The 24,345-nt window shown below is 39.7% G+C and overlaps 1 pseudogene; it reads right to left on the minus strand.

Moving 5' to 3' along the window:
• Nucleotides 1-57: 57 nt before the first annotated feature.
• On the minus strand, nucleotides 58-23,115 carry LOC101032777 (tRNA-dihydrouridine(16/17) synthase [NAD(P)(+)]-like pseudogene; annotated as a pseudogene).
• Between the last annotated feature and the right edge of the window lie 1,230 nt (nucleotides 23,116-24,345).

Genomic DNA, 24,345 nt, shown 5'->3' on the forward strand with positions numbered 1-24,345 from the left:
GACTTAGGGCCTGTATGTGCACTGGGAAAATGGGATGAAGCCACCAGGGATTTGCACTTATGCAGGGGACAGAGACTGCCTCTTCAGCTTGGGTGTGGTGGCCTGGTATTCTATCTGTGAGGTGGAAGCCTGTTGGCAGGAAAGCCTCTTTCTTTGCTGAGAGCTTTCTTTTTGCCTACTAAATTCATCCCCCTCATCCTTCAATGTGCCTGTGTGCCTAATTTTTCCTGGTAGTGAGATAAGAATCCAGATTTTGGCTGAACTAAGGAGCAAAAATCCTGCATCATTTCGGTGGCCTGTTTGGAGATATGAGAAAGAGTGAGTAAAATGTGAACCAAAAATTTCTTTCTCTTTTATTTCTGAGCCTTCTTGTCCTTGGACTTCTTCCGAGGCTAGAGGAAACTGTGCCCCCCACCCCCTACCCTGCCCCACCACCACTTGTCGCTCTCAGGGTTGGGAATATTAGTCTCGGTCCAACCCAGCCTTTTCTATGGCACTTTCCTTCTTTTTAGGGGGAACTGTAATGTCACCTATGTGTTTTTTACAGTATTGGGGGTGTTCCACCCCCATCCCAATGGCCGCAGGTGCACGTGTTGTACAAATGGGTGAGTGGCAGGTTCCTGCCCCGCTTCCCTCCCGGCTGGGGTGCATGGCCATTTTCGCTGCATGTGCATGCTGTATCCAGTGGCCATACAGGGTGGGAATGAGCCACTGACATTGTCTACCCCGAGGTGGCCTTGGGGGTCCAGGCCCTGTGGGGCTGGCTGGACAGCATTTCCCGCTACGTATGTACAGAATATTCCCTTCCCCAGGCTGAGGGGTCCAGCTTGGTCCAAATCCGAGGGAAGAAACAACAATTAAAAGTTTCCCTTGGCTGGATTTAGTGGCTCTCACCTGTAATCCTAGCACTTTGGGAGGCCAAGGCAGGTGGATCACCTGAGGTCAAAGTTCAAGACCAGCTTGGCCAACCTGGTGAAACCTTGTCTCTACTAAAAATACAAAAGATTAGCTGGGCATGGAGTGGTTGCCTGTAATCCCAGCTACTTGGGAGGCTGAGGCAGAAGAATCACTTGAACCTGGGAGGCAGAGGTTGCAGTGAGCCAAGATCATACTATTGCATTCCAGCTTGGGCAACAAGAGTGAAACTTTATCTGAAAGAAAAAAAAAAATCTTATTGTTGGAGAAAACTATTTGCATATTTGCATAAGAATAAGAGGTTCTTCCTTCAGGCATCTTTCGAGCTCTGCATTTAAGCTGTATTTTTTTTTCTTTTCTCCACCCTGTGAGCAGTTAACACAGCCCTGCATTTAAGCTGTATTTTTAATTTTCTTCACCCTGTCAGGACTTAACTTTTATGAGACGTTTTTTTCTTCCTTTTAGAAAACATTTTACTAGGTCAGGACCCCAATTCACCAGAAGAATCTTTGTCTCTCCCTTGTTGGAGGAGGACTTAATTCCACAGCTTCATCTTAGCATTCAGCCTATGATAAGGAGTCCATGCAATCCCCCGAGGCAGTTATTTTGTCCCAAACTCAATTCCAAGCTTCAGGTTGAAGTCCTAGGAGAGAAAACTGGATCTAAGGGATCCAGAGGCAGATGATAAGGGAAGTACAAATGTACAATGCAGGTGAGCATGACTAATTTCTGCTGATTAAGCCAAGATTCCCATTTCATGGATAAAGGTCCTGCTAGTATCCATGGCATAAATGAGGTCTAGGGAGCTCAAAAGCTACTGACAGCAGGTGAGATAGAGTATACATGGGTAAAGAGGATAATCCCACCTCCTCGGTCCCACTGTTAACATGGGTGAAACCTGCTTTGACACCCAAGGGGGGCACCCTGTCATGGTCACTGGGACTCAGGGATATAAGGATGGAATAAAGAAAGAGGGATACCTTGCTTTCTCTACCTCATATAGCCCAGGTATTCACTAGGAAGAGAAGGGAATCAGGGATGTCTCCCTCCCCTCGTTCTAGAGGGGCAGCCCTTCATTTTCAGTCTGTACCTCTTTCAAATGCATCCAAGTCCTGGGGCTCCTTTGAAAGAAACGCCACCTTTTTCCTCCTCTGTCCTCTCTTCACAGTTGAATGATTGTGCCTCCATGTTGCAGGGCACTCCCCTCAGATGTATCCTCCAAACTGGGAAAAGTTAATTTCCCAAGCCTTAAGCTGGGTGGCTTGGGATTGAACTTGGGGGGAAGGAACCCAGAAGCCTGACATGCTGGCAAAACAATAAGAGTTTTTTTTAAACCAGTCAGGCTTTTGGCTTCCCTGTTCCTGTGCCAGCCAGTAAAGAGAATGACAAGTATCACTGTTTATATTCTCTGTAAAGTTTGAATTGTGAAAAAGGATTTGTGAGGTTGATCTTAAGCTGTAGCCAATCTAGTGTGCTTTGCATGTCTCTCTGTATGATTCTGTTAGAAAGAGGGGTGAGTACCTTAGGATTCAATGTGGGCCTAGGACTCCATAGACCTATTGTTCAAGCCAGCCTGGCAAACAGGTCAGTGGCAAACTTTGCTGCAGGTCTCCATCTTGTTTTATGTCCTTGGAAGTGTGACCTGTAACCACGTGGCAGTGCTTTGTTTCAGCCTCTGCATTTTACAGTGGCAGCCTGGGTTCAATCCTGGCTTAGGTAATGGGTCCTTTCTGGTTTGTTATCTGCATGTTTACTATTTGTTGATTCTCTTCCCCTTCATGAACCACCTTAAATTTTCCTTTCTCTGAGTACCTGGGAGGTTCCCTCTGGTAAAGTTCAAAAGCCAGAAATATTGGCTGCTTGGCATGGGTAAAGTGGGGTAATAAAGGATTTTAAAGGATGTTCTTAAAGAGTGCTCAGCTTAATTGAAAGTGGATATTGGGCTGGGCGTGGTGGCTCACACCTGTAATCCCAGCACTTTGGGAGGCCGAGGTGGGTGGACAAGGTCAGAAATTTGAGACCAGCCTGGCCAATGAAGTGAAACCCGTCTCTACTAAAAAATTAGCCAGGTGTGGTGGTGGGTGCCTGTAATCCCAGCTACTTGGAAGGCTGAGGCAAGGAGAATCGCTTGAACCCAGGAGGAACCTAGGAGGCAGAGGTTGCACTGAGCTGAGATCACACCACTGTACTCCAGCCCAGGCAACAATGTGAGACTCCATCTCAAAAATAAATAAATAAATAAATAAATAAAGTGGATACCCAAGTTACAGGTATATTTAAAAGGCCTTTATGTTTTTCTCCTTTTAGAGCTTATTTTGCTGGAAAAAGGTTGTTTCTCAGTTGACTGAATTGTTTTTCTCCATTTTATCTTGCCACCCTTAATACACATATGAGAGGCCTTAAGATAATTTCTGATGGCCTGGGAAAAACAGAAAAGGTGCCACTAATTCCATTTTAGGAGAGACTTCTGTTCTACTCATGGAGCTCCAGGAATTAGAGGCAGATGGATCCCTCTCAAAAATCTGTTTTTGTCTTCCAGCTATACCTGTTTATTAGGCCCAAGAGTATTGGTAAAATGCAAATGTAGTTAAAATGGAAATAGGTGGTCTAAATTATTTTTAGATTTGCTAAATGTTTTAAAGCTGTAAACTGTTTCTTTGGCCTTTGAGAACTGTTACAGCATGGTAAGGCCTGTGGACATAGGCCTTAATCTTAGTAAATAATCATTAGTCGTATAATCTTAGTAAAATATTATAAGAAAGCATGGAAATGTAGACTTTTGCCTATGGTAAAAGGATTGTTTTCAATTAGATAAAATAAAGTTAAAGGTTTAAGAAAGTTACAGAAGGATTATAAAAATTAATCTTGCAAAGGAAATTCTGTGTGTGAATATTGACTAAATTCAGTAGGGTTTTATATAGTTTTTCTGGAAATTGAACATTGAAATACTAGCAAACAAGTTTCCCTTAAAACACTAATCTGCTCTGTAGCAAAATTTCTAAAGGGTTATAAAAGGTTATAAGAATCTTACTCCTAAACTGGTTAAGATTGGATAGAACTGTCTATAAGGTTTCATTAGAAAATTGGGGTTGCCGGCCAGGCGCGGTGGCTCAAGCCTGTAATCCCAGCACTTTGGGAGGCCGAGGCGGGTGGATCACGAGGTCAAGAGATCGAGACCATCCTGGTCAACATGGTGAAACCCCGTCTCTACTAAAAATACAAAAAATTAGCTGGGCATGGTGGCACGTGCCTGTAATCCCAGCTACTCAGGAGGCTGAGGCAGGAGAATTGCCTGAACCCAGGAGGCGGAGGTTGCGGTGAGCTGAGATCGCGCCATTGCACTCCAGCCTGGGTAACAACAGCGAAATTCTGTCTCAAAAAAAAAAAAAAGAAAATTGGGGTTGACATTAATAGTAAACTAATGTAAGGGTAAAATTTGGCTTTCTCTCCCATGTACAAGATTTTTGTGTAATAGTAAAGGATAATGAAATATTTCTGTTTGCCTTGTGGATAGGCTGCCAAGGAAAAGAAAGAGAAGACAGGAGACAAATTGTTTGGAAAGCTGTTTTCCCTCTTAAGGAGTGAAGGTTTTTACCTTGTTTTAAAATTTTCGAGTCATCATTTTGGCAAAGTAAATAACTTATGGTAATATGGAATTCTATTTCATAACATTAACAGGCTCCCCAAAATCAGATTTCAGCCTCAAGACTGTCTTTCCTGATCCCTAGCTTTTGGATGGCACAGAGGACCCCCGGAGCATCCACAGAGAGGTAAGCAGGGTTATTTGACGGGTATTTGGTATGTGGGATCACCAATATGGTGTTTCATCTTCTTCAGATTGTACTTTAGGAAATAATATTAATGTATGTTTCAAAATTGTATGAGATTTCTAAAATTCTAATGTCTGAGTATATGCTATCAATCACAATTAAGGTTATTTTGTTAAGTTATTATAAACCACAGAGATAACCAAATTTCTTTGTCAAGCATGTTTCGACAGTAACTACCCTGGACATTTTGTTATTCACAGACAATTGTTGTCTTGTTTTGGTCCTCTTTAAAACATGGTTTAAAGAGGATAACTTTTCTGATAACTTTAGGGATTGTGACAGTGCAATTTAAAAAAGTACAACAGGACTCATGAAGAACTGAAGTGTTCATGAATATCAAGCAAAGCAAGAGTAAACTGAAAGGACTGAACTAATAGAAAACTGAAATAATCTTTTTTGACTTTTGCTTGGAACATTGCTGATTCTTTTGTTTTTCAGAGTCAAGGATATGTATTTTGAGCTATTTATGGCCTTTAATAATTGAGTAATTTATATTCCTGAGAACAAAATTCAGAACATACTTGTTTTTCTCTCTGGCTTCTTCAGTATTTGGACACTTGTCATGATGTAGCAGGATTGGTGGGGAACAAACCTCTCAAACACCAAACTGAGAAAGGCAGCGGCATTTTATTCAGTGGGGAGCTTCGAGAGGCTAATGCCTTATCCACCAAGTTCCCTGAGAAGCAGCTTCTTTCTTTTTTATAGCTTACAACGCTAAAGGGGAAACTGAGGTGAAACTGTGTCATTGTCCATTGGCTGGATGTTTGACCTCACAACCTTTGGCTTCATTGACTTGCTAGTTAATATGCAGTGTGAGCAGGAGCAGGCAGGGGAGGGGGCTTACAGATATGAGATAAAGGCAGTCAACTATTAGTTGGCAGAGATACTTCCAGGAGGGGGCCTGGGTCATGCAAACGTGGAGGACGTGACACAGTGCTGGGCTCTGGCCTGTAGTGATACATTCTTTGCAACTCTTTCAAGGTTTATAGATAGCAGAGACACTGGGAACCAAAACGGGAGTCATCTTCCCAGTCCTTGGGCCTCCTGATGGCCTGGTCAGTGGTGTCAGCAAGTCGCCTGACCACGGATTCAAGCTCTTTCGTATTTTATCTCTTTTTCACCCTCCTTCCCATCTAGAAGGGAGAAGGGAGGTGGAGGCCAGGAAGCGGGAAGAGGGGAGGGGTCTCCCTTTTCAATGAGTATTCCTGACTTATGGCAATATAGTTGTTTGCATCAATGCAATAAGAATCCATTTTCTTTTGCAACAGATGCAAGTGAAGAAACTGATTGTTTTACCAAGGCATTGACTGGCTAAGGGTATGCTTCCCTTGAAGGAATCAAGCTTGACTTGCAGAGCCGATAAAAGCACCTGGGGAAAACTAGCCTCATACCTTGTCTACATAGTCCATGTAAAGGGTTCCTAACCTGTGGTGGGTAAAGAATGTCACTTTCTAACAGGCCCTGGAACCCTATGTTCTTGGGAGCTCAAGAAGAGCGGAGTTTACCCAACTCATAGGTATTTGAGGGTACAAACTCATGGCTGGGCTCAGCTTTAGAAAGCCCTATCAGAGACTCCTTGTGGAACAGAATTCCATCAAAGCCAATTTAAAAAGCCTATGTAGGCTGAGGCAGGAGAATCACTTGAACCCGGGAGGTGGAGGTTCCAGTGAGCCAAGATTGTGCCATTGCACTCCAGCCTGGACAACAAGAGTGAAACTCCGTCCCCCACCCCCCAAAAAAACCTTTGTAAAAACAATTATTCTTGTTACACTTTATGCAAGTAATCAAGCCAAGTTTTAAGACTAAAGTCTGTTTTGCAAACAACTCAGGCTTATCACGATTTCCTTTTAATAGAATTGAGAACTGGAGAGAGAGAAATTATGTTTCAAAACTTATCATACATTTGTGATTAAATGCCAAACTCATTGGTTGTTTTTAACTTTTTGCCTTTTAGACTAACCCTACTTGCTCCTATTCCAACCAGCAATCTCTGGCTGCAGCTCAGAAGGAACAAAAGAAATGGGCAATGTAAAAATCTAGATCAATATTTTAATTCTGAGTAATCATCCTGCAAATCCTGCCAGGTGATGACAGTAAATAGGGTGCTCATAACCTGGAGGTTTCCTTTTTGGGAGAATAAGACCAAGCAAGCTCACCTAAGCCAAGCCCCATGCACCCAAATCTTAGCATAGCCACCAGTTATCTGGGCGGGTTAGCAGCTTTGGATTTTTGAGCTGTCCATACCCCTTTTTGTTTCATTTTGATACATGTTTTCTAATAACCCAGTTTCTCGGTTCTTGCCTTCAGGCCATTGAACTCTAAATGATCATGCAACCGAACCTTAAATAATAGCCCCCTTTTACCGAGGACTTACCGAGGACCCTTAGATAGGCCTCTGAGGGAGATCTGATTGCCATCTTCCCAAAACAATGCCCTTTGTCAGCAGGATGCAGTTAAGATTGGTCTTTGTCCTTATCCTTATTCTAATGGCAGTTAGATGGACTTCTTTTTTCTTTTTTGAGATGCAGTTTCACTCTTATTGCCCAGCCTGGAATGCAGTGGCACCATCTTGGCTCCTTGCAGTTCTCCTGCCTCAGCCTCTCGAGTAACTGGTATTACAGGCATGTGCCACCACACCTGGCTAATTTTTCATATTTTTAGTAGAGATAGGGTTTCCACATGTTGGTCAGGCTGGTCTCAAACTCCCAACCTCAGGTGATCCTCCTGTCTCAGCCTCCCAAAGTGCTGAGATTACAGGTGTGACTTACCATGCCAGGCCAGATGTACTTCTTTAGAGGAGGAAATGACAGATGCAGAAGACAGATAAAGGAACTTGCCCAGGGCCTCGTCTGGGCATGTCCACAACAGACTGGGGTTCTGCTTGTGTACTGGGAGAATGGGGTGGAGCCTCCAGGGATTTGTACCTTATGCAGGAGGAGGAGCCTGGCCTCTTCAGCTCATGCACGGTGGCCTAGTATTCAGTCTGTGAGATGGGAGCCTGTTGGCAGGACTCCCTTCTTTGTTGAGAGCTTTCTTTTTGCCTAATAAATCAGTCCGCTGTACCCTACAACGTGTCCACGTACCTAAATTTTTCCTGGTCGTAAGAATCTGGGTTTTAACTGAACTAAGAAGCAAAAATCGTGCATCAGTATGACAGACGAAAAAAAGCAAATTTTAAAAAAGTACCCCGGATGCAGTGGCTCATGCCTGTAATCCCAGCAATTTGGGAGGTTGAAGCGGTGGATCACCTAAGGTCAAGAGTTTGAGACCAGCCTGGCCAACATAGTGAGACCCCATTTCTACTAAAAATACAAAAAATTAGCTGGGCACGGTGGCATGCGCCTATAGTTCCAGCTACTCATGTGGCTGAGGCAGGAGAATCGCTTGAACCTGGGAAGCAGAGGTTGCAGTGACAGAAGATTTCTCACAGTTTTTTTGGAATTTCAATTGTGAATTTAAAAAAAAAGATGCATTTATTCCACTTATGTTTATTCAAAGGACAAATATATTTATGTTTAGTGTTTTTCATCTTATTTTTTTAAATATATAGTGCTTTATATTCTCTTTTACTTTATACGTTATCTTTGATTTGCTCTCTTTCTGTGTATCTTTTTCTGACAATCTGAAAGGTCTGTTTATAGTTCTTGTTTTGGATATTTTTATAAATTTTAATATTATGCTTCTTAACTCTTTCTTGATTTACAAAATTCACGTAGTGTCTAATAACTCTTCATTATGAAATATAAAACATTTGGCACACTTCTCTCTGTCCCCCTCCCATATTTTCCCTTCTGATATTTTATTAACTAGCTTAAATTGTTAATCTGTCACGTTTTGCAACACATACATTGTATTCCACAATCAAAATATCCATTGGTTAATTTATTTCTATGTGTACATTTAACATTCATTCGCAGTCATTTTATCAAGATTTTTTTTCTTTTTTTATCTTTGAAATGATTTGTTTACTTTTGAACACACGCATTGGGAGAACAAGGTGAATCCAGCCTGGAGCCTGCTCCCTTCTGCATTTCCAAGCCCCCAGAGTGGGCTGAGGAGAGGACATGAGCGCATCTTTCCGTGTTAAGTAGTGGGAGACTCCCCAGATAAAAGGCGTTTCCTCAAGTAGGACGTATGCAGGCTCCAGCAGCAGTCCTGAGGGGTGGGGGGTTTTGGGCCTTCAGGCCAGGGCACTGCCCACGACTCGGGAGAAGCCACCTCATGTTCCAGGTCCTGTCAGGTGAGGCTCCTACAGCTCAGGCCAGAGACTTCTCCAGTGTGGTTTAAAAAAGCAGTCCACGGCTTAGGCAGTCCACAGTCTCTTTGGAGGATCGCTTCTTGCAGCAGGCGCGGCTGAACACACACCTGTTGCCCTTTGGGCTTCCACACTGGTCAGACTTCGCATATTTTGGTTCCAGGGAGGGGGTCGAAGGTCTTGTGGGGGCTCCTCGGCTGCTTCTGCTTGTTCTTGGGCAGGACGTCAGTTCTGCACTCCTTCCCTTCCAGGGCCTGCTTGCTGCGTGCACCCACCTTGCTCACCAACCTGGGCCTCGGCCGGACGTAGGGCTGGCAGATCAGGTGGAAGAGCAAGTCGGCGGTGGCCTTCGCTCCCTCCTGCCTGGATAGCTCCTCGTGACACTGGAGCTTCAGCTCCTGGCTCACAGCGGCGGTGCCCTCCAGGGTTTTCACCGTGGCCAGCTCCTCTTGCAGCTGCCGATGCTGCGGCTGTGGTGCCGCACCTTGAAGAGGTGGGCCCCGATGTAGGACAGCGGGCAGGGGTGCTCCCGCTCAATGTCCAGGTACTCCCTGGCCAGCTCCCACACGGCAGGGCTCCAGCCCTCAAATAGGGCGAGGTTGTACGGGTTACCCTCTGCTCTCAGGGCGCCCTGTAAGCCCGTGTCTCAAATGCAGCGCTCCCCATTTGGCAGTCACTGGATGTTTCTGTTGGCAAACACAAAGATGGCCACAGGCTTCCCCACGGCCTTGATGTACTCTCAGGACGCTGCGTCCGACAGGGTCCCCTTGTACTCCTTGGTGTGCCCATGCACGGTCAGCAACTGGCAGCTGGCCTTCTCCAGGACCTGGACGTACCTCATGGTCTTGCCAGTCTCTGGGAAGACACAGATTTTGCACGGTGATCCACCCACCTCAGCCTCCCAGAGTGCTGGGATTACAGGTGAGAGTCACTGTGCCTGGCCTCAATCTGTTTTTCTTATTGTACATCTGCTGTGATTGTCTTATGTCTTTCTCTCTAGGCCAGTGATTTGATTTCCAGCTTTGGTGATTTTGCCCCATGCTGTTTCTAATAATTTGTAACAGTGGTGTTTTGGTTTTAAATGTTTACCTTAGTTTCATAAATCTCCCCATTTTTTTTTGTTTCTCCATTTAGCTTTCTAGTTTAGCTAACTTCCTATTATTACAAACAACCCTGAGATTAATATCCTTGCACATGTCCTGTAGGTGTCTATCAGGTCTATTTGATCCAGTGCTAACTTCAGTTCCCGAATATCTTTGTTAATTTTCCGCCTCAGTGATCTAATATTGTCAGTAAGTTGTTAAAGTCTCCCACTGTTATTGTTTGAAAGTCTAAGTCTCTTTGAAGGTCTCTAAAAACTTGCTTTATAAATCTGGGTGCGCATATATATATATATATATATATATATATATATATATATATATATTTAAGATAGATAGGTCTTCTTGTTGAATTGAACCCTTACCATTATGTAATGCCCTTCTTTTATCTTTTTTGATCTTGTTGGTTTAAAGTCTGTTTTGTTAGCAGTTAGGATTGCAGCCCCTGCTTGTTTCTGTTTTTCATTTGTTTGGTAGATTTTTCTCCATTGCTTTATTTTGAGCCTGTAAATGTCATTGCACGTGAGATGGGTCTCTTGAAGACAGCATACCAGTGGTTTTTGTTGTTGTTTTAATCCAGATTGCACTCTGTGCCTTTTAATTGGGGGCATTTAGCTTATTTACATTCAGGGTTAGTACTGATATGTGTGGATTTGATCCTGTCATCATGATGTTAGCTGGTCATTTTGCAGACTTGTTTATATGGTTATTTTATAGTGTCACTGGTCTATAACACATTTATGTGTGTTTTTGTAGTAGCTGATAATGGTCTTTTCTTTCCATATTTAGCGCTTCCTTCAGGGTCTCATGTAAGGCAGGTCTGGTGGTAACAAATTCCCTCAGCTTTTGCTTGTCTGAAAGCAGTGTTATTTCTTCTCTGCTTATGAAGCTTAGTTTTGCTGAATATGAAATTTTGGATTGAAACGTCTTTTTAAAAGAATGATGAATTTTGGCCTCCAATCTCTTCTGGCTTATAGGGTTTCTGCTGAGAGATACACTGTTAGCATGGTGGTCTTCCCTTTGTAGGTGACCTAACCTTTCTCTCTAGCTGCCTTTAACATTTTTTCTTTCATTTCAACTTTGGAGAATCTGATGGTTATATATCTTGCGGATAATCTTCTTGTGAATTATCTTACTGGGATTCTCTTCATTTCCTGAATTCGAATATTGGCCTTTCTGGCTAGGCTGGGAAGTTTTCATGGATAATGTCCTGATGTATGTTTCCCAGACCGGTTCCGTTCTCCCCATCTCTTTCGGGTATAACTGTTATTCATAGATTTGGTCTCTTAATATAGTCCCATATTTCTCAAGGGTGTTGTTTTCTTTTCATTCTTTTTTTTTCTGTATTCTTGTCTGCCTGTCTTATTTCAGAAAGATAGTCTTCAAGATCTGAGGTTCTTCCTTGGTCTATTCTAATATTAATACTTGTGATTGCATTATAAAATTCTTGTAGTGTATTTTTCATCTCTATCAGGTTAGTTATGTTTTTTTCTATACTGGCTATTTTGTTTGTCAGCACCTGTGTTGTTTTACTGTGATTCTTATCTTCCCCGGATTGGAAGCTAAGGATGCATTCCTATATCTCAATGATTTGTGTTCTTATCCATATTCTGAATTCTATTTCTGTCATTTTAGCCATCTTAGCCTGGTTCAGAACCCTTGCTGGAGAGGTGGTATGGTCATTTAGAGGAAAGAAGGCACTCTGGCCTTTTGAGTTGTCAGAGTTCTTGTGTTGGTTCTTTCTCATCTTTCTAGGTGTATATTCCTTCAATCTTGTAAGTTACTAACCTTTGGATTTTTTTCCCTTTTACCCTATTTGATGACCTGAAGGGTTTAATTGTGATATAAGGTGGATTCAGCTGACTGGCTTCATTTCTGGAAGACTTTAGGAGGCCAATGCTCAGCTCCCAACTCCTAGACTGCATGCTCTAACTAGGGGACTTGTGTTGAGCCCCAAAGTGTTCTCTCACTCCTCAAGGTTAGAAGTCCACTCTGCTGGGAGAGGGGTGGCCAAGGTGCTCCCAGAGTGCTGGTCACTGCACTCCAATGGGTGGTGTCAGCCAATGCATTTCACAGTCCAATGGCAGCATGATTTATTCTCATTTGCATGTGCCAGCAGCAGCACTGTGGGGTGTATGCTCCATCCAGCTGTAGCAGGGTGCTAGAGCATGCTGGGGTACCTGCCTCCATGGGGGCACACAGTGGCAGAGGCAGCACACATCCTTGAATTTAACCATTTTATTGTTGTGGAAACTGGCCTAAAGAAGTTAATTCTTCCAAGATCACAGCTAGTGATAAGTGGGGATAAAATTCAGATTTATAGTCTTTCTCAAATTTCATCATCCCTTACTCATACCACTAAGCTGTGCTTTCTCCATAATGTGCCTTCTTGTTACTGCCAGTGTCAGACCATGGAGTCCCTGGGGATAGTGATGGGTAAGGAGAAAAGATGCCATGGGGACGCTTATACAAAAGCAAACCTCCATAGTTACACAGAAAACACAATGAACCTATAGGTGCATTCAGTTAACTGAATGTCTGCATTGAATCTCTGAATATGATACAGACATTGTTTTGTTTGGATCTCTCTGGAAAGCAAAAATCTTGCTTGGTTTACACAAAATCACAATTATTAAAAGCAGACAGATTGTTTTTCTATGGTCCATTTTGTTCTCAAATCCTAGTTTTCAAAATCCTTTTACTATATTCAGATTTCACAAAAGTTGCTGTTTGTTTAATGCAACAAAAGGAAATGAAATTCCCTTGTCTCCAAAATGCCACAGGTCCAAATTTGTATCTCATGTGTTTTTGATCATTTTAACCACTAGAGGGGAGTATGAGTCCACCTATTAAACTGAACTATGAAAAAGTTTATTTTTGACACGTGTTTGGTATGAAATGCTTGGTCTCAGACTTCCTAAAATAATTTCAAAAATTATGAATCCCATTAAACAGTTTAAGTTGACATTTAAAATTGTTCAAGATAAGACATAATTTTTGTATATTATAACAAAGGGTATTGTTTCTAGTGCATCTTAAATATTGACATTTGTGATGGCTAATATTGAGTGTTAACTTGATTGGTTTGAAGGAGGCAAAGTATTGTTCCTGGCTGTGTCTTTGGGAGTGCTGCCAAAGGAGATTAACATTTAAGTCAGCAGACTAGGAGAGGCAGACCCATCCTTAATTTGGATGGGCACAATCTAATCAGCTGCCAGCACAGCCGGAATAAAAGCAGGCAGAAGTACATGGAAAGACTAGACTGGCTTAGCCTCCCAGCCTATATCTTTCTCCTGTGGTGCTGGTTGCTTCCTTGCCTTGAACATTGGACTCCAAGTTCTTCAGCTTCAGGAGCTGAACTGGTTTCCTTGCTCTTCAGCTTGCAGATGGCCTATTGTGGGACCTTGTGATCGTATGAGTTAATACTCCTTAATAGACTCCCCTTTATATATACATCTATCACATTAGTTCTGTCTCTCTAGATAACCCTAATACAGCATTTTAAAATAAAATAGTACATTTTCCATATATCCAAAGGAATTTAAATAAAGTAACAGTTTGATACTCATCACGATCCATTTAAAAATTATATGGTGAAGTGTTGGGGAGGGATTTGTGCTTTCTGTGGGTGGTGCCCCTCTCCCAGCCCTACCCAGACTCATCCTTGTATTTAATTAAAGAAGCAGTTTTTAAATTGATACATAGATAAGCTCTCTCTCTATATCCATATATGTATATGTATGTGTTATTTAAAACATACTTTTACTATTAAAAGTAACTAATTAAAACTATTATTACCTATTTAGAACATACTTTTCTCTTTCTATTGAAATTAATCATACACATAAGATAAAGACAGAAATCCCTCCAGAAAGCTTTTATTAAAAAGAGCAGTACCTTGCCTCCCCCAGCTAGCCTCCAACATTGTCTAATTCCTTCTTAACTCTCTTGATTGATTTCTGTGGTTGTAATCGACTTAAATCTATGTAAAAGGTATGTATTTCTACTTCTCAATATTACTATTTTAGGCATTAACTATTAATTTTCTATTATGAAAGGATTTAGTTCAATTTTATCCCCAGCTTCCCGCACACAGCATTCCCATGCCACGTTTTTCTTGTATGGATATAACTTCAATAACAACAATGTTCTGGTGGGCATGGTGGCTCATGCCTAATCCCAGCATTTTAGGACGCTGAGGCAGAGGGATCCCTGGAACCCAAGGGTTGGAAACAAGCCTGGGCAACATGATGAGGCCTCATCTCTACAAAAAATACAAGATTTGGCTGGATGTGATTACACACACCTGTAATCCCAGCTACTAGGCAGGCTGAGGTGGGAGGATCACTTGACCCTGGGGGGTGGAGGTTGTAGTGAGCCGAGATCGTGCAACTACACTCTAGCCTGGGAGGCAGAGTGAGACTGTCTCAAAAAAAAAAAAAAAAAAAAAAAAAAAAAAAGAGCAATGTTCAGTGTTTAAATTTTGATGACTATGTAAACAGTTTGTTGCTGAACCATGCAGTACATTGTGATTACTTTTTTTTTTTTTATAACAATCTTTTATCTTCCTTGGAATTTTTAAGTGTCTTGTTTGCTAATTTACTTTTTAAAAAAATATACTTAATTTAGTCCCAAACTCTCCCTTAATTGTGTAAATCTTCAATTAATTATGTTCAAACACAGTAAGTATTCTATCAATTTCACCTCTTTAAGAAGTCTCTTCCAAAATTTTCTAACTTTTCCCTTTCAGGACAAGTGTGCTTCTACCCTGCTGTGTAACCATAGTCTTGGGATTTTCCTTCATCCCATAAATAGGGATTCTCTTAGCCTCCTTCCTGTGTTGGATTCTCTTGGATCACCTATTTTCTCCTGTCGTTTTTCTCTTATTTTGTGGAGTGTATTCTCCAGTAGTATTCTAAGAAAGGATAAATAGGAATTAAATTTTTGAGAATCTATTTATAAAAATGTCTTTTTTCCCCCTAATCTCCCACTTAATTGAAATCAGGCAGACTTTAAAATTCTAGGTTGGAAATAATTGTTCTTTTTTTTTGTAATCAATGTGCAGTTTTCATGAAGGTAGTAGTGAGGTTCCATATCTAGGCAGTTTTTATCTTGATGTTTATTTCAATTGAACTAGAAAATTATATTTGTGCATTACTGAGAATGGGAGCAACTATTTTTTGTATTGAACATGAACCTAAAGTCAAAGAGTGATTGCTCACTGAAAGTGACTCTTGTTATTTTCTTGAACATGGGGTGAATTAATTATCACATTAAAACAACGAAAGCCACCATAGCAATCTGTAAGGTTGGGTTGGGTGCAGTGACTAATGCCTGTAATCCCAGCACTCAGGGAGGCCAAGGCAAGAAGACGACTTGAGCCCAAGAATTTGAGAACAGCCTCAGAAACATGGCAAGACAGAAATACTCTTTACAAAAAACTCTCTATATAAAATTTAAAAATTAGCCAGGCCCAGTGGTGCATGCCTGTAGTCTCAGCCACTCAGGATGCTGAGGCAGGAAGATTACTTGAGTCCAGGAGTCGAGGCTGCAGAAGGTATTATTGTGCCACTGCATTCCAGCCTGGGTGGCAGAGTGAGACCCCAACTAAAAACAAAAAGGAACATAGAAGGTTGATTGCTTCAGCATATGAGGTGAAACTTGTAGGTTTCATGTAGTTCTGGAAAATTTCATGTTCTGTTTCAGCATTTGTGGGGTTGGGCACTTAAAGTTTGTACAATAATATATCATTGGTTTAATTCTCTGAAATATGAAAAAATATTAAGTGCTTAAAAAGAGTAACACTCAGCAATGCAATAATTTGTGCCACAATTTTGTCTTCTGATGAAAATTCATATCTTATGATTTCAACATATAAACTTGTGAGATTTTGGTCTTGAAGTGTTAGATTCTGGCTATTCACTAGAGTAACACAACATGAAACTAAAAATATAATCTTTCCTGGCATTTTCAGCATCATGATGAAGTGTTTTAATTTCATCTCTCCTTTCCAAAAGTCATGTGAGCAACTTTCCTTTCAAAATCTTGGTAACTGTAGTATGAAAAAGCACAGTCATTTACTTACTCGTTATTTCTTCATAAAACATGAAGAAAGGAATTATAGACATTACCACAATTTAATTATCTTATTAATTTTTACAATTTTACTTAGTGCTGAATCATTCATGACCAGGTTTCATATATTCTAAATAACTATTTTCTGTGAATAAAGTAGTATATACATTGGCATTAATGTATAAACTATTTTATCTGCAAGTTACTTCTTTTCTTTCCTGCATATTCAGTTGGAGCATTTGAGTCACTCATTTGTAGTCTATGTCAGGGGTTGGTAAATGTTTTTGGCAAAAAATAAGACAGTATTTTAGGCTTCGTACACCCTATGGCCTCAGTTGCAACTACTTGGCCATTGTAGCACGAAAGCAGCCATAAGCAATACATGAACAAAGAAACGTGCCTGTGTTTAAAAAATAACATTGTTATTTTAACAATATCCATACATTATCGACACTGAAATGTTATAACTCTATTCTTAGCTGGAGGGCTAATAGGTGGAGAGCCAGATTTTATCTGTGGGCCACAGTTTGTCAACTCCTGGCCTATATTATGGCTCAAAAAAGAAAACAAATTAACCAAGTCTGTTCTCATTTAGTCTGGGTTTTCAGTGACAAAATGACAAACAAAACAAATAAAAATCATCACTCACTTTATATTTATTATATATATGCCCAAACTAAATCATACATTTGCTGATAGTAGTAATTTAACAGTACGGTGAATTATCTGCTAACACAAAGAAGAAAATTATTGCTCTTATACTTTTATACCATTTATATTATATCGAAGTGTCATTTCCCTGTAATCCCAGCACTTTGGGAGGCCGAGGCGGGTGGATCACAAGGTCAGGAGATCGAGACCATCCTGGTCAACATGGTGAAACCCCGTCTCTACTAAAGGTGCAAAAAATTAGCTGGACATGGTGGCGCGTGCCTGTAATCCCAGCTACTCAGGAGGCTGAGGCAGGAGAATTGCCTGAACCCAGGAGGCGGAGGTTGCGGTGAGCCGAGATCGCGCCATTGCACTCCAGCCTGGGTAACAAGAGCGAAACTCTGTCTCAAAAAAAAAAAAAAGAATTTTACAGTAACTTAATTTTTCTTCATTGGCAGGAGAATACAGTTTTTTTTGTTATGGTAGCTTGAACAGACTAAGACATTAATATATTTAAATATTTCTATGTTTCTACTACATTTTTACAGTTCATGTAAAGCATTCAGAAAGAAAAGCTGGCATAAGCATGAGAAGGAACCCACTCTTGTCAGAAAAATCCTTAGTGGGAGCAAAACTGGATTTTTGAAACTTGGGAAGATAAAACACCTAGAAGTTTTAAAAACCAAGGCCCTCAGTGACACAGGTGGCCTTGGACAGAACTCAGTGCAAGATTTCTAAGACGCAAAATGAGGCTGGAAAGAAGGCAAGTGACATCAGGTAGAAACTAATATGTCAAGCTACAGAGTTTACTGAATAATATTTTTTCTATTTTAAAAAATTATTTCAATAGTTTTGGGGAGCAGGTGGCGTCTGGTTACATGGATAAGTTTTTTAGTGGTAACTTTCGAGATTTTGGCGCACCCGTCATCCAAGCAATGTACACTGTACCTACTGTGTAGTCTTATCACTCACTCCCCGTCTCACCCTTTCCCCTAAGTCCCCTGAGTCCATTATGTCATTCTTATGCCTTTGGATCCTCATAGCTTAGCTCCTGCTTATGAGTGAAAACATAACAATGTTTGGTTTTTCATTCCTGAGTTATGTCACTTAGAATAATGGTCTCCAACTCCATCCAAGTTGCTGTGAATGCCACTATTTAATTCTTTTTTATGGCTGAGTAGTATTCCATGGTATATATGTATGTATATATACCACATTTTCTTTATCCACTCATTGGTTGATGGGTATTTAGGCTAGTTCCCTATCTTTGCAATTGCAAATTGTGCTGCTATTAACATGCGTGTGCAAGTGTCTTTTTCATATAGCCACTTCTTTTCCTCTGAGTAGATACCAAGTAGTGGGATTGCTGGATGGAATGGTAGTTCTACTTTTAGTTCCTTAAGGAGTCTCCATACTCCTTAAAGAGTATAGTGGTTATACTAGTTTACATTCCCACCAGCAGTGTAAAAGTATTCCCTTTTCATTACATCCATGCCAATATCTATTATTTTTTGATTTTTAAATTATGGTCATTCTTGCAAGAGTAAATTGGTATTGCATTGTGGTTTTGATTTGTATTTTTCTGATAATTAGTGATGTTGAACATTTTTTATATGCTTGTTGACCATTTGTATATCTTATTTTGAGAATTATGTTTTCATATCCTTAGGCCACTTTTTAATGAGATTTTTTTTTTCTTGCTGATTTATTTGAGATCCTTATAGACTCTGGATATTAGGCCTTTGTTGGATGCACAGTTTGAGAAGGTTTTCACCCACTCTGTGAGTTGTATGTTTACTCTCCTGATTATTTATTTTGCTGTGCAGAAGTCTTTTAGTTTAATTAAGTCCTATCTATTTCTCTTTGTTGTTGTTATTGCATTTGCTTTGCTTTTGGGGTCTTGGTCATGAAATATCTAAAAGAATTTTTCCAATGTTACCTTCTAGAATTTTTATAGTTTCAGGACTTAGATTTAAGTCTTTGATCCATCTTGAGTTAATTTTTTTTTTTTTTTTTTTTTTGAGACGGAGTTTCACTCTTGTTACCCAGGCTGGAGTGCAATGGCGCGATCTCGGCTCACCGCAACCTCCACCTCCTGGGTTCAGGCGATTCTCCTGCCTCAGCCTCCTGAGTAGCTGGAATTACAGGCACGCGCCACCATGCCCAGCTAATTTTTTTGTATTTTTAGTAGAGACGGGGTTTCACCATGTTGACCAGGATGGTCTCGATCTCTTGACCTTGTGATCCACCCATCTCGGCCTCCCAAAGTGCTGGGATTACAGGCTTGAGCCACCGTGCCCGGCCTTGAGTTAATTTTTGTAACAGATGAGAGATGAGGATCCAATTTCATTCTCTACACTTGGCTTGCCAATTATCCTGGCACCATTTGTTGAATAGTGTGTCCTTTCCTCACTTTACATTTTTGTTTGCTTTGTTGAAAATCAGTTTTCTGTCAGTATTTGACTTTATTTCTGGGTTCTCTATTCTGTTCTATTGGTCTACCTGTCTGTTTTTAAACCAGTGTGGTGCTGTTTTGTTAAATATGACCTTGTAATATACTTTTAAGTCAGGTAATGTGATGCCTCCAGATTTGTTCTTTTTGCTTAGTCTTGCTTTGGCTATGCAGGCTCCTTTTTGGTTCCATATGAATTTTAGGATTGTTTTTTCTAATTGTATGAAGAATGATGATAGTATTTTGATGGGAACTGCATTGAATTTATAGATTACTTTTGGCAGTGTGGTCGTTTTTACAATATTAATTCTACCCATCCATGAGCAGGGGATGTGTTTCCATTTGTTTATATCAACTGTGATTACTTTCAGCAGTGTTTTGTAGTTTTCCTTATAAAGATCTTTCACCTTCTTAGTTAGATGTATCCAAATGTTTTATTTTTTACAACTGATGTAAAATGAATTGAGTTCTTGATTTAATTTTCAGCTTGGTCACTGTTGGTGTATTGCAGTGCTACTGATTTGTGTACATTTATTTTGCATCCTAAAACTACTGAATTCATTTAGTAAAGATCCAGAAGCTTTTTGGATGATTCTTGAGGGTTTTCTAGGTGTACGATTTTACCATTGGTGAACAGTGACAGTTTGACTTTGTCTTTATCAATTTGGATGCTCTTTCTTTCTTTCTCTTGTCTGATCGCTCTGCCTAGGATTTCCAGTACTGTGTTAGATAGAAGGGTTGAAAGTGGGCTTCTTTGTCTTGCTCCAGTTCTCAGGGGGAATGCTTTCAACTTCTCCTTGTTCGGCATAATGTTGTCCGTGGGTTTGTCATAGATGGAGTTTATTATTCTAAGGTATGCCCAGTCTATGCTGATTTTGCTGAGTGTTTTAATCATAAAGGGATGCTGGATTTTGTCAAATGTTTTTTCTGTGTCTGTTGAGATGATCATGTGATTTTTTTGTGCTTAATTCTGTTTATGTGATGTATCACATTTATTGACTTGTGGATTTTAAGCCATCCCTGTGTCCTTGGTAGAAAACCTACTTGATCATGGTGGATTATCTTTTTGATATGCTGTTGAGTTTGGTTAGCTAGTATTTTGTTGAGGATTTTTACATCTATGCTCATCAAGGTTACTGGTGTGTAGTTTTGTTTTGATGTTCTTGTTACGCCCTTTCTGGGTTTTGATATTAGGATGATCCTGGCTTCATAGGGAGAATTCCCTTTACCTTATGGAATCGTTTCAGTAGGTTTGACACTATTCTTGTTTGAATGATTGATTGAATTCACCTGTAAATTCATCTGGTCCTGGACTATTTTTTGTTGGTAATTTTTAAATTACTCTTTCAATCTTGCTACTTGTTATTGTTATTGGTCTGTTCAGAGTTTCTATTTCTTACTTAATCTAGGAAGGTTGTATATTTCCAGGAATTTAACCATCTCCTTTAGATTTTCTAGTTTATGCACGTGAAGGTATTCATAGTAGTCTTGAATGATCTTTTGAATTGATATTTCTGTGTTATTTTTTGTAATATCTCCTGTTTCATTTCTAATCGAGCTTATTTGGATCTTTTCTTGGTTGATCTCACTAATGATCTATTGATTTTATTTATCTTTTCAAAGAACCAGCTTTTTGTTTTATTTATCTTTTGTATTTTTTTGTTGTTCTTTCAATTTCATTTAATTCTGGTCTGATCTTTGTTATTTTTTTTTTTCTTCTGTTGGGTTTGGCTTCAATTTGTTCTTTTTTCTCTAATTCCTTAAGGTGTGACTTTAGATTGTCTATTTGTGCTCTTTCAGACTTTTTGATGTAGGAATTTAATGCTATGAACTTTTCTCTTAGTACCACCTTTGCTGTATCTCAGAAGTGTTGATAGTTGTGTCACTATTATTGTCCAGTTTGGATAATTTTTTAAAATTTCCATCTTGATTTCATTGTTGACTCAACAATCATTTAGGAGCAGATTATTTAATTTCCATATACTTGTATAGTTTTGAGAATTCCTTTTGTAGTTAATTTCCTATTTTATTTTACTGTGGTCCGAGAGAGTATTTGATACAATTTTGGTTTTCTTAAATTTATTTAGACTTGTTTTGTGGCCTATCACATGGTCTATCTTGGAGAATGTCCCATGTGCTGATGAAAATAATGTATATTCTGCAGCTGATGGATAGAATGTTCCATAAATATATGTTAAGTCTATTTTTTCTAGAATACAGTTTAAGTCAATTTTTTTGTTGTTGACATTCTGTCTTGATGACTGGTCTAGTGCTGTCAGTGGAGTATTGAAATCCCCCACTATTATTGTGTTGCCATCTATCTCATTTCTTAGGTCTAGTAGTAGTTGTTTTATAAATCTGGGAGCTCAAGTGTTAGGTTTTTAATAGTTTCTTCTTAGATTAATCCCTCTTTGTCTTTTTAAATTGCTGTTGCTTTAAAATCTGTTTTGTCTGATATAAATATAGCTACTCCTGCTCAATTTTGGTTTTCATTTGCAAGGAACATCTTTTTCCACCTGTTTACCTTAAGTTTATATGAGTCCTTATATGTTAGGTGAGTCTCTTGAAGACAGTAGATTCTTGGTTGGTCGATTTTTATCCATTCTGTCATTCTGTATCTTTTAAGTGGAGCATTTAGGCCATTTATATTCAACGTTAGCATTGAGGTGTGAGGTACTGTTCTATTATTAATCATGCTAGTTGTGCCTGAATACTTTTTGTGTGTGTGTGTGTTATTGTTGTATAGGCCCTATGAGATTTAGACCAAGAAAGTTCTATTTTGGTGTATTTTGAGTTTTTTCAAGATTTCAAAATTTTAAAAGATTTTAGCATTTCTTATAGTGCTGGCTTGGTAGCGGAGAGTTCTCTTAGCATTTGTCTGAAAAATACTTTATCTCTCCTTCATTTATGAAGCTTAGTTTCAGTGGATACAAAATTCTTGGCTGATAATTATTTTGTTTAAGGAAGCTAAAGATGGGCCCCAATCTCTTCTGGCTTATAGGGTTTCTGCTGAGAAGTTTGCTGTTAATCTGATAGATTTTCCTATCTAGGTTACCTGATGCTTTTGCCTCATAGCTCTTACAATTCTTTCCTTGAGACTTTAGTTAACGTAATGACTATGTGCCTAGGTGGTGATCTTTTTGTAGTGAATTTCCCAGGTGTTCTTTGTGCTTCTTGTATTTGGATGTCTAGATCTCTGGCAAGGCCAGGGAAGTCTTCCTCCATTATTCCCTCAAATAAATTTTCCTAACTTTTAGATTTCTCTTCTTCCTCAGGAATACCAATTATTCTTATATTTGGTCATTGAACGTAATCCCACATTTCTTGGAGTCTTTATTTATTTTCAAAAACTTCTTTTTTCTTTGTCTTTGTTGGATTAATTTGAAAGCCTTCTCTTTGAGCCCTAAATTTATTTCTTTTTCTTGTTCTAGTCTGTCGTTGAAACTTTTCAGTGTATTTTGTATTAGGTTGGTGCAAAAGTGATTGTGTGTGGGTGTGTGTTTTTTGTTTTTTTTTACAATACTACAATAATATTTCTCGAAGTATATCTTTTATTTCCAGAAGTTATAATTGTTTTTTCTTTACAATATCTATTTCTCTGGAGACTTTTAAATCTATATCCTATATTGTTGTTTTAACTTCTGTAGGTTGATTTTCACCTTTTTCTGATACCTCCTTGAGTAGCTTAACAATCAACTTTCTGAACTCTTTATCTGGCAATTCAGAGATTTCTTCTTGGTTTGGATCCATTGCTGAAGAGATAGTATGATCTTTTGGCGGTGTTATAGAACCTTGTTTTGTTGTATTACCAGAGTTACTCTTCTGGCTGCTTTTCATCTGGGTAGACTACTCAGTGGAAAGATCTGGAACTCAAGGGCTGCTATTCAGATTCTTTTGTCCCATGGAGTAATCTCAGGTGGCTATTGATGTAGCCACCCAGAAGAGATACCAGATGCTGGGCAGGTGCTGGGGAATGTCTGCAAAGAGTTCTGTGATGTGGTCAATCTTCAAGTCCCCCAGCAGATGTGGCTACCAGCACCTATTCTGGTGGAGGTGGCAGGGCAGTGAAGTGGACTCTGTGAGAGTCCTTGGTTGTAGTTTTGTTTAGTGTGCTGGTTGTCTCAAATGCTGATTATGCTAGCAGTGAAGTCATCATGTGGACAGACTCAGGACCTCTCATTAGCTAGGATGTTGCAGCCACTACAATAAGGTGTTGTTTTCTGCCTGTTTGAGCAGGATTGTTCTCTTATGAGTTGCTGTAATGAGTTGAGTTGGTTGGCCTCCAGCCAAAAGGTGGTGCTCTCAAGACAGCACCTGCTGTGGTAGTAGAAGGGGTATATAAGCTTTCCCTAAGTTGGCCAGAGTAAGTATTCAGCTTTTTCAGAAGACAGGATGGGCCATCTAGATAAGAATATTTAATTGTGATATTTTAATTTTATAATAAATTTTTTTCAGTTCAGATACTTTTATACTTTTGGCACAAATTGTAGCCAAAAAGATCCCAGATCGAGCACAACTGATCTTTGAGAAAAATATGTATTTATGAGAGGATGTATATAGGGGGATGTGTTTTTTAAACTTATTTCTTTTGTCAATTTTGGAAAATATTCAGCCACTATCTCTTTGAATATACTAAGTGTTTTAGTCCCTTCTCATGCTGCTAACAAAAGTATACCCAAGACTGGGTAATTTTTAAAGGAAAAAGGTTTAATTGACTCACAGTTCCACATGGCTGGGATGCCTCTCCGTCTTACATGGCATCAGGCAATAGAGCATGTGCATGGGAACTCCTCTTTGTAGAACAGCATGGAAAAGACCCACACCCATGATTCAGTGACATCCTACTAGGTCCCTCCCATGACACTAGGGAATTATGGGACCTACAATTCAGGATGAGATTTGGGTGAGGACACAGACAAATCATGTTACTAAGCTTCCATTTTCCCTAATATTTCCTTCTGGAGCTCTTATTACTATATGATGGACCTGAAATTCTATTTTCCATGTCTCTTAAACATTCTTAATTTTTTTTAAACTGCAATCTATTTCAAGTATAAAACTGACAAA

Source organism: Saimiri boliviensis, chromosome 1 (assembly GCF_048565385.1).
Source record: "Saimiri boliviensis isolate mSaiBol1 chromosome 1, mSaiBol1.pri, whole genome shotgun sequence".
Classification (NCBI taxonomy): domain Eukaryota; kingdom Metazoa; phylum Chordata; class Mammalia; order Primates; family Cebidae; genus Saimiri; species Saimiri boliviensis.